Source organism: Tupaia chinensis, unplaced genomic scaffold (assembly GCF_000334495.1).
Source record: "Tupaia chinensis unplaced genomic scaffold, TupChi_1.0 Scaffold145717_1, whole genome shotgun sequence".
Taxonomy (NCBI): domain Eukaryota; kingdom Metazoa; phylum Chordata; class Mammalia; order Scandentia; family Tupaiidae; genus Tupaia; species Tupaia belangeri.
Genome location: NW_006205575.1, coordinates 574,327 through 584,744, shown reverse-complemented (window position 1 = coordinate 584,744; position 10,418 = coordinate 574,327).

The following is a 10,418-nucleotide window of genomic DNA, read 5'->3' as shown; positions in this document are numbered from 1 at the left end:
AGGATCCCAGTGAAATCTCTCCCTCAGAGATATATTTATTAGTCTGGTAAGGAAAAGAAAAGAAAACAGTGACTGAACCCAAGTGGTGGTGCAGTGGAACACAACTGGACCTACACGGGAAAGGTTTTGGACTGGTTCATGTCCTGGGACCTCCCTGAGCACATCAGGTATGTGCACATGCATCCATGATCCAGGCTGGCTGAGACTGGGGTGGATTGTGGTGTGGAGACCCTAGTTGGGGAACTCTGTCTTGCTCCCTCTCTTTCTCAGTCTCTTTCTCTCATGGAAGAAATAAACATTTTTAAATAGCAAAGACAGTCATTCAAAAATCTCTGATTGACCGATGAGTTTACAACATTTTAAGAAACTACAGAAACTCAGTAGGACAGCTGAAAACCAAGGTAATCAAGTTAAGGGTGGCATTTTCCCACCTACTAGAAGATCCATCCTGGGGAATGACAAGGCAATGGTGCTGGCTCCCTTCAGCCCCAGACCCTGCTTAGTACGGAGGAGCTGAGAGGGCAAAAAGTGAATGGGGTGAAGAGTAAAGGGTGAAGAGCACAGCCCTTGTTTCTCCAGCCCTGGGTTACGGAGAAGCTGTTCTAGTGAGTTTGGCAACCAAGTGATAGCTTCCGTTTTCCTCAGTGTCCTGGTATAGGAAAGCTATTCTAGGCCAGTGAGGAGCCAATGAGCATCACAGGTCTACTTCCTCTGGCTCTCTGCTATAGAAGACCTCTGCTGGAGAAGATGGCAGCACTTGGGGGCAATGGTTGTACAACGTTGTTAATGTAAATAACATGGTTCCAGGTTTTATAATATCTCCTTTTTTATAGTGGTAAAATATAGAGATCATAAAGTGTACCATTTCAACCACTTTTCAGTGTGCAGTTCAGTGGCATCAGTTAAGTTCAACTCACAATGGTTTACAACCATCATCGCTATCCATTTCCAGAAACATCTCATTACCCCGAACAGAAGTTCTGTCCCCATTAAGTAATAATTCCCACTCCCTTCCCCACCAGCCTACAATGATCTCTATTCTACTTTCTGTCTCAGAATTCAACTACCAAAGTTCCTCACAACATTTGTCCTCTGTGTCTGACTTATTTTATTCAGCATTCTGTTTTCAAGGTTTACTCATGTTGTAGCACGTGTTATAATTTCCTTCCTTCTTAAAGGTGAGTAACTTTTTTTTTTTTTGCTATAGGACGCGTGCGCTCGCCAGACAGAGAGAGACAGAGAGACAGAAAGCGAGAAATCATCCCCCAGGGGAGATGGTCACGCCACAATCCCTTCTCCCCCATTCTCAACTCGGGATCTTGGGCACGCATGCACACGCACCTGGCGTGAGTTTTAAGCCACCGGGTCCGGGACACGAACCGTGGTCGACTACCTGGGAGTCCAGTGACATAGTCATTACGCTAACTGCTGGTTCCAAGGTGAGTAACATTTTATGGTATGTATACACCACATTTTGTTTGTCTATCTGTCAATGGACACTTGAGTCCTTTCCACCTTTTGACTCTAAATAATGTTACTAAGAACATCAGTGCATAAATATTTGCCTGGGTCTCAGTTTTCAATTCTTTCATTTTCAGTTTTGAAGATATACCCCAAAATGAATAGTTGGGTTATATAGGAACTCTCTATTTAACTTTTTAAGGTACTGTTAAACTATTTTACATCATTTTAAACTCTCATCAGCAATGTACAAGCGTTCCATGTTTATTGGAACTCTTGTTCCAAGGGACAACCCTTGTTCCAAGAGGACATCTCTATGTCTTCAACACTTGCTATTTTCCATTTTCTTAAATAAAGCCATCCTAATGGGCGTAAAGTGGTATCCCACTGTGATCATAATTTTTTTAATTGAAGCAGTTAATTTCTTTATCCATTCAGCTGTTAATGCTGAGATCCATATTTAGTGTTACAAACTTTCTGGTTTTTTTCTCATGAATACAAAAAATAGAAAATTAAAGATGAACTGGATTTTTTCCCTTCTGAATAGAAACTATTACAGTGATTTATGTGGGTTTTATTTCCATTGTCTCGCTACTGTTCTGTGCCTCCAAGGACCTTGGATTTTGAATAGAAGCCTTATTCCAGTTCAGAAGAAGCCATTTTCTTCTCTTTTACTATTCCACTTTCCTTTTCTGCCCTTAATCCTATGTCTCCTTGACCCTCTCTGTAAGGTGACCATAGCTGTAGCAAGCTATGTTCTCAGTTGACCTTCATGAAACTTGTATCAAAAAGGTTGTGAGTTACTCTTTCTAGGACTTGTCTGTGACTAGCTGGCAAGCATTGCATCTTCCATGTAGGGGAGGGTGGGGACATTTAAGTTCGGGAAGCAGTAGAAAACATATCCAAACAGGATGTAAACTGCAAAAGCTGTCTATCTCCTGTGCCTGCACATTTGAAATGGTGAAAATGTCAAAAAGCAAGCAATGAACAAAAACCACAACCACCACCACCACCAAAACCTCTCTGGGAACTTTGTTTCTCTAGAGAGATAGAATAAATGGAACTAGTTCAGTGCGACCGTGAGTCCTTAAGTGACTAATGCCTATATTTAGCCACTAAAAGTATGGAACAATATTCACTCACCAAAACCTCAATATTTAGCCTCCAAGTAAAAAAAAAAAAAAATCTGACTGTAGAATTTGCCAGTCATTATTTTTCCATTTGAAATCAAAACAATTGGAGCAACTTCACAACTCACTTGATGAATGTGCATCAAGTACCTGCTATGTGACAGTCACTGCACTGAAGAGGCTCTGGAGGCGCTAGAATGAGCATTACGAAGTCACTGTCCCAAATGACCCTACAGATTTATGAGGCCATGACAAGTAGGCCATTCTATTTAAAGGCCATTGATAAGACTACTCTAATAAACGATACATTAGCCATATAGAAAGTTCCCAAATTATAAATAGAATAAATTCTGATCGAGGCAATGATTCTAGAATTATACTTCTGTAAATTAGGTATAGTATCAACAATTATTATCATTATTACTTAGTGCCATGAGTGTATATTGGTAGAGATTGCTGATCTAGATACCACTCCCCTCTCCTAAATTTGAAATGTCTCTTCTGGGGCTTTATGAGGTAATAGCAGAGAAGGACTTATATGTGAAATAGTCTAAGAACCATGTACCTGGTTACATGTTCCAGTATAACATTTCTCTTGGCCTCTCGTAAGGAACGTGGTTTAAGAAGGATTTTTAAGCCAGACGTGGTGGCACAGTAGCCACTGCATTGCTTTGTGATGCTGAGACCATGTGGGAAGGTTCCAGGTTCATATCCAGAGGCCTCCCTGTGCATACTGGGCAAATACTATCATGCAGGCCAGCTGAGGCTGGGGGGTAGAGCACAGCCTGAAGACCCTGATGGGAGTACCTGTCCCTTCACTTTCTTTGCCTCCTCCTCTCATGGGAGAAATAACATTTATAAAAAAGAAAAAGAAGAAATGTTAAAAGTTAAGTCTTACATTAATATTCAGCTTAAAATTTTTCAAATCTTTCACACCTTTAGAAAGCTCACGGGACCAGCAGTTAGCATAATGGCTATGTCTCTGGACTCCCATGTAGTCGACCGCGGTTCGAGTCACAGACCCGGTGGCTTAAACTCACGCCAGGCGCGTGTGCGTGCATGCCCAAGATCCCGAGAGGAGAATGGAGGAGAAGGGATTGTGGCGTGGCCATCCCCCCTGGGGGGTGATTTCTCGCTTTCTATCTCTCTGTCTCTCTCTGTCTTTCTGGCGAGCGCACGCGCCCTGTAGGAAAAACCTCTCAAAAAAAAAAAAGAAAAAGAAAAAAGAAAGCTTAGAAATGTTCTCAAACTTGCAGGATTATTTGTCCGAAGATTCAGAATGATTTATCTGAGCACTCCCCACTCCACCCCATCACTCTGTCTCTGTCCCTAGCAAGCTTGTGGGGCATCAACCCCAGAATATATCTCTCAATAGTCCTGACTCAACCACATTCAAACTTGCATTCCTGGAAGAATATCTTCCCCTAAATTACTCCAGGTCCCTGTGGGCTTGGAAGCAGCAAATGAGCAGTTCTGGTGAAAGAACATGACCCCTATGTCAAGGCAGACACCTTGGGAACCAGCAGTTAGCGTAATGGCTATGTCGCTGGACTCCCACGTAGTCAACCGCGGTTCGCGTCCTGGACCCGGTGGCTTAAAACTCATGCCGGGCACGTGTGTGTGCATGCCCAAGATCCCGAGAGGAGAATGGAGGAGAAGGGATTGTGGCATGACCATCCCCCCTGGGGGGTGATTTCTCGCTTTCTGTCTCTGTGTCTCTCTCTGTCTGTCTGGCGAGCGCATGCGCCCTATAGCAAAAATCTCTCCAAAAAATAAAAAAAGACAGACACCTTGTGCATCGGAGCTCTGACGATTACTGGAACAGCTTTGAATGTACTACTTCACTTTTCTGAGCCGGCTTCTCATCTACAATATAAAGTTCACACGGGGTGGTGACGGTGACGACAAGCAAAGGTTGGAGCCTGAGGCAGATCTGAGGCATGTCCTGGCTCTATCCCTCACTAGCTATGTAACCCTGGGGGGATTAGTCTCCCTCTCCAAGCTTCAATTTCCTTGTCTGCAAAATCAGAAGACATACAGCATCTACCTCATAGATCTGGGATAAATCTTACAAGTACCTGCGGCAAAATAAGTCCCCAATCCATGTTAGCTCTGATTATACTTAACTACAGTGACCACCAGGACATGTGCCTGGAGCAGGGTGACACAGAGGTGACGCATGAACCTCTCCAGTTTCCTTCTTATAGATCCCCAGGCTGACCTAAGCCCAAGTGTAAGATCAAGATTGCCTTGGGGGTGGTGCATCAAGTTAGGGAGAATTCTCCCACACCTTCTCATCTTACTCCATTCCCCAGTCTTCCTTGTACAGCAGATCACTCTTCCCAGTGACACACACACACACACACACACACTGCTCCTTGCCCAGTAATCCAATCAGCTGCCTGGAGACAGATTCTTGGCCTGGGCTGAGTAGCATTTGCATTCTCTTTATGTGAGCTGCATCAAAGGGCATCTGGAGGGAAAGCACCTCTCCAGCTGTGACAGACAATCAAGCAGAATGACAGAGCCAGGTGCATTTACTGATATTCCCAGCGCCAGCACCAAATTACAACACATTAATGCCGACTTCTGAGAAAGTCTCAGATTTATGTTGCTTCCAGTACATTTAGCGGGGATAACTTTTAACTTTTGAAGGAAGAACAAATTTAGAAAGCAGACAGCGAAGGCTTTTAAGGTTTTTATTACACAAGACAAACACCTGAATCTTACTCCAGGCCTGAAGTGTGGCATAGGCAGGAGCGCTTTTGAAACTACAGGTCATGACCCATTAGTGGAGCATGAAATCAAGTGGGCAGAGACCAACATTTTTGCAAAATGGAATAGAGTAGAATAGAAAATATCAGTGTTATGCATAAGACTAAGTGCTTTTGATGGTGCTTTGGTTGAGATCTGCATAGATGAATGGGTGGTGGGATGGGCTGCATTGCCAATGTTTTCCTTACTGCTGGTCTTAGTTTGAAAGCCACTGCAATGCTAGATATACATAAATGCATACATGCCTTTTATCAAAACAAATGAAAGCACTCACTCTGGATTAAAGAATCCAAATCATTTGGCCAATGCCTTCTACTTATAATGGTATAATATACATCGTGCATATGAGAGAAAGAGAAAGACAGAGAAAGAGAAAGACAGAGACAGAGATGGAGATAGAGACAGAGACAGAGACAGTGACAAATTCACAGCCTCAATGATCTGGTTACTGAAACTGTATCAGTAAGAGAGGAACAACAACAGATTGAATTCAGCTCTTCTGGTTCTAGCTGATGGGTAGTGTTGACTTTGAACTCCTGAAAAGTGAAGACCGAGTCTTCTACCCTTTTTGTTTTAGCAATGTCTTATCACAGAAGTGTGTAAAAACTTTCTGTCACCATAAAGGGTTAAGCAGGACACAGAGACAGACTTGTCAATAGTCCTGTTTTAATGTCTTTATATCATTCACCTATAACATGTCCAGATGTTTTCTCTGAGCTTACATATAGTGCTCCCTGTTTGATGAGTACAGTGGGATCTCCAGGCAGTTCACTGTAGAGAGAAGTTCCAGTACTTAGGTGAGGGGCATTGATAGGCACATGATGTGTGAAGGACCAGGCAACTTCTCTGGACTGGTACTAGATAATGAGGGAGAAGTCTGGACAGCAATTGCAATCCTTGGGATCTGTTCTATGCACGTATATGACTTGCACACAAAGATGACTGTACACATATGAACCTTGAAGCATACTTTCAAATACCAAAATAGTCTAAATATCCATCTGTAGGGGATTGTCTAAGTTGTGATACCTACTGTGGAAAGAATAAGGAAACTACATACTGACATGGGATGATCTCTAATGATGATAGAATGAAAATGCTATTATTTCAAAAAAGAATAAATGTGAGTCTAAATCATCATCCTGCTTCAGATATTCTCATGTGGTGAAGTGAGGCTCTCATTGAGACTGTGTCACGGCTAAGCTTCTTCTTCTGCCCAAACTCATTTTTGCTTCCGTTCCACAGATGTTACATTGTGTTTATTGCTATGTAATGAACCACCCCAAAATGTAGCAGATTAAAACAACAATAACCATTATTATCCTGTGGGTCAGGAATTTAGGAGTGGCTTATTTGGGTTGATCTGGCTTATGATCTCTCAAGAGGTTCCGTCAAAACGTTGGCTGGGTTTGTTTTCCTTATACCACACATTGAGTGATGGAAAGTGCTTAGGACAGTCAACCAATTATGCTTACCATGCCTGAGGGATGGATAGATATTGAGAACATGGAAAAGGAAGGTTCCAGGCCTGCAATTAAGGCATGTTAGAAAAAAAAGCATCTCTTCTGTTCTAATGGCCTCCAGAGGATGCCCTCCAACAGTAGCCTCAGTCTATTTTCTTTATGTCTACCCTGGGCACGGTGAAGATGAGCTCATCAACATTTTCCCAATACCCCTTTTAGACTTAGATGGTGACTAGCTCTTCTCCCTTTACTCTAATAAAGTAAAATAATCTCATTCCTGTAGAATATTTTTCCTTTATCATTCTTTTCATTTTCCTACTTGCAAGGGTAAAAATGAAAATATAGACTGAAAATCTGATTTATATTCCCCCAAAATAATCTGTGTGCATTCAGTTATTGGGCTATATGGTTTTGTGTCCTGTCCTCCACTAACTTCACAGTCCCTACAAATGCCTTTGTCACAGTTGTTCTCTGTACCTTTCACAGCACATGTTAATTATCAGTGGAGTGGGACCAGCAGGTGGCATGGTGGTTGAGGCCCTGGATACTCCCACTTGGCCGATCCTTGTTCAAATCCCAAGTCTGGCAGCTTGCTTTCTCACTTTCCCTCCCTCTCCCTCTCTCTCTCTCTATGTGTCTCTCTCTGGTCAGGTTAAAATAAATGAATTAATAGATAAAATTAAATAAATAATTCTTTTAAAAAATTACCAATGGAGTAAACTAAATTGATTGTGAAATAGAGTGGTGCTGAGAGATGCTTGGAGGACTCTAGACTCTCCATGACCATCAGACCCCAGCTCCACCAACCTTAAAATAAATACACACTAACGAAACATACATTCAGCTATTCCCCAACTCCTTCCAACAGCTTTGTCATTCCAGAGACCATCCTATACAGGTGTTCAGAAGTGGCTGCTGGTTTAGACCAGCAGCTGGCGTAATGGCTATGTCGCTGGACTCCCATGTAGTCAACTGTGGTTCAAGTCTTGAACCCAGTGGCTTAAACTCATGCCAGGTGTGTGTGCATACATGCCCAAGATCCCAAGAGGAGAATGGAGGAGAAGGGATTGCACCGTGGTCTTCCCTCTGGGGGCATGATTTCTTGTTTTCTGTCTCTTCATCTCTCTCTGTCTTTCTGGTGAGCACACGCTCCCTATAGCAAAAAGCTCTCCAAAAAAAGAAGTGGCTGCTGGTTTGGACCTACTATATGACAAACCACACAAAGAAGTCTTCAAAAAGTTAATGAAAAATGTGTATTATATATTTTTAAAAAACTATGCATGGACTTAAATAGTTTTTGCACCAAAATAAGCTTGTACTTTCACTTCATTTTTTTTCCATAAACTTTTTAAAGTCTTCTCATGCCTTTAACTTTTCAACTTCTACTCAATAAGGTGAATAGCTCCTGCCTGGGATTCTAGAACTTTTCTGTTTTACTTCAGAGCAGGTAAAAAGAATGATGTTTCTTTCTTTAGAAACAGTGGTGCCTCTTGAGTTTGCCTTTACCCAAGCTCTCTAGCCATGGCCCAGAGAGGAGAATATAAAAGAGAGCTCTAGTCTCCTGCCCTATTCATGACAAAAAGGTTCTTTTTCCTACTCTCTTATTAGTCAAGAGTTGTTCTCAGCTCTCTGGACCATGGATTTGGCTTCCCCCACTTTAATGCTTAGCATTCTCTAAATACCATTTTACCCCCAACATCCTTCATGTCTAAGTGTTCCAGAAAACCACTTTGCCTGGTAAGTCCCAGAGTTTGAAGTGCATTCTATGACTGATTGGCCACTGTCAGCTCTTATGACTTCATTGAGCACAGTTGAAAGGAAAACTGAATTATAAGCAAGCTTCAAATTTCCAGATTAAATGTATCTGAAACTAAAAGGACAACTCAGTGACAAATTCCAATGTAAAATCCTCTTGGCAGCTGTGGTTTCTTCTCAAGAGTCACCAACTTCTCTAATAAAGTCTAAGTTTTTCTGGGGTTGATGACACCTGTGTCTAACAGTTGGGATTATTCACGTATCCTGCTTCAGTTTCAAACATGGTGCCTGGAGGTCTGAAGGTTCAACTGCAATTTTAATTTTCTATGAAAAGGATATCTCTGGGAGATGTCATGAGAAAAGTCATTAATGAGAAAACTTACTAAGAAACTTTGTTCTTTTTTTTTTTTTTTTTTTTGAGAGATTTTTCACTGTAGGGCGCATGCGCTCGCCAGACAGGCAGAGAGAGACATAGAGACAGAAAGCGAGAAATCACCCCCCAGGGGGGATGGTCATGCCACAATCCCTTCTCCTCCATTCTCCTCTTGGGATCTTGGGCACGCACGCACACGCGCCCTGCGTGAGTTTTAAGCCACCGGGTCCGGGACACGAACCACAGTCGACTACGTGGGAGTCCAGCGACATAGTCATTACGCTAACTGCTGGTTCCCTGAAACTTTGTTCTTTTTGATTAACATTTTACTCCCTTAATCACATTTCCCCGACTACTATTACCACCTAAGACTTTGTCTTTGAATCAATAATTCTAAGGATGACTTTTACTCCTCCAGTTATCTATAAACCCACTGAATTTCCAGGTAGAAAATGTGTCTTGTGGAGTTTGTCCATAGTAAGAATATCCATTTAAGAAGATAACTGTAGCTAACCTGACCTAATTACTTAAAGACTGTGTGATTTTTGGGGAGATGTTTGAAAAGGAGTGCCTTGCCTAAGTCAACTACATGCCACATGTCTATGCACTCACGTGGGAACAAACGATAAAGTAAGAAGAAGCTTTCTCACTTCTCTACCTCTACATAGGACATTTAAGAGCTAGGTACACCACATGAACATTTGTTTTTTCTTGTTAAAAATCCAGTCTTTAGAAGAGGAATACCAGGCGAAGTGAGTAGCTGACTATGTGGATGGTATACCATGGCTTAGGGGTATGCAAAAGTCAAGGGCTATTTTTAAGCCTTAAAGCAACACACTTAATAAGATGAGCTTAATTGACAACTCTGACATGATGGAGAGGAAGAGTCTAAGACTATAAAATCAAATATAATAAAGGAGTTCAGACATGAAAGAAAGATGAAACAGACTCTCAAGTAGTACATAATTATGTAGTACATAGGTAGGGTTATGAATGTCATTGGGGAATGATTAATTTTCAGAAGGAAATAATAAGCAAGTTTCAGAAACAATATTTATGATTCCCAATATCAATAAATTAAGCTCAAAATATGGTTGTGAAAGTAATATTTGAATGTAAGGTAAATACATTTGCTATTCCTTTTCTGTCTTGGGGCCACAAGATAATACATTTCAGAGATATTGTTAAGACTGGCACAGAGATTACTAGTATTCCTGGAACTTCTACTCTTCAGATACCTGTGGGAAGACTCATCCTGCTAAAAGCAGAGTGTCTCATAAATTCCTAATGTCCCTTGCTAATAACATCTTTCTCAGAAGCAGATGGATCAATAAAAGCAATATGACCAACCCTTAGCTCTAAACAAACACGTGGAACTTATTGGTAAAGTGGAAGTGAGGCGAACCTTGGGAGACAGTAGCTGGAGGGAACATCTGTTGTTCTCGGGATTCTATAATATTA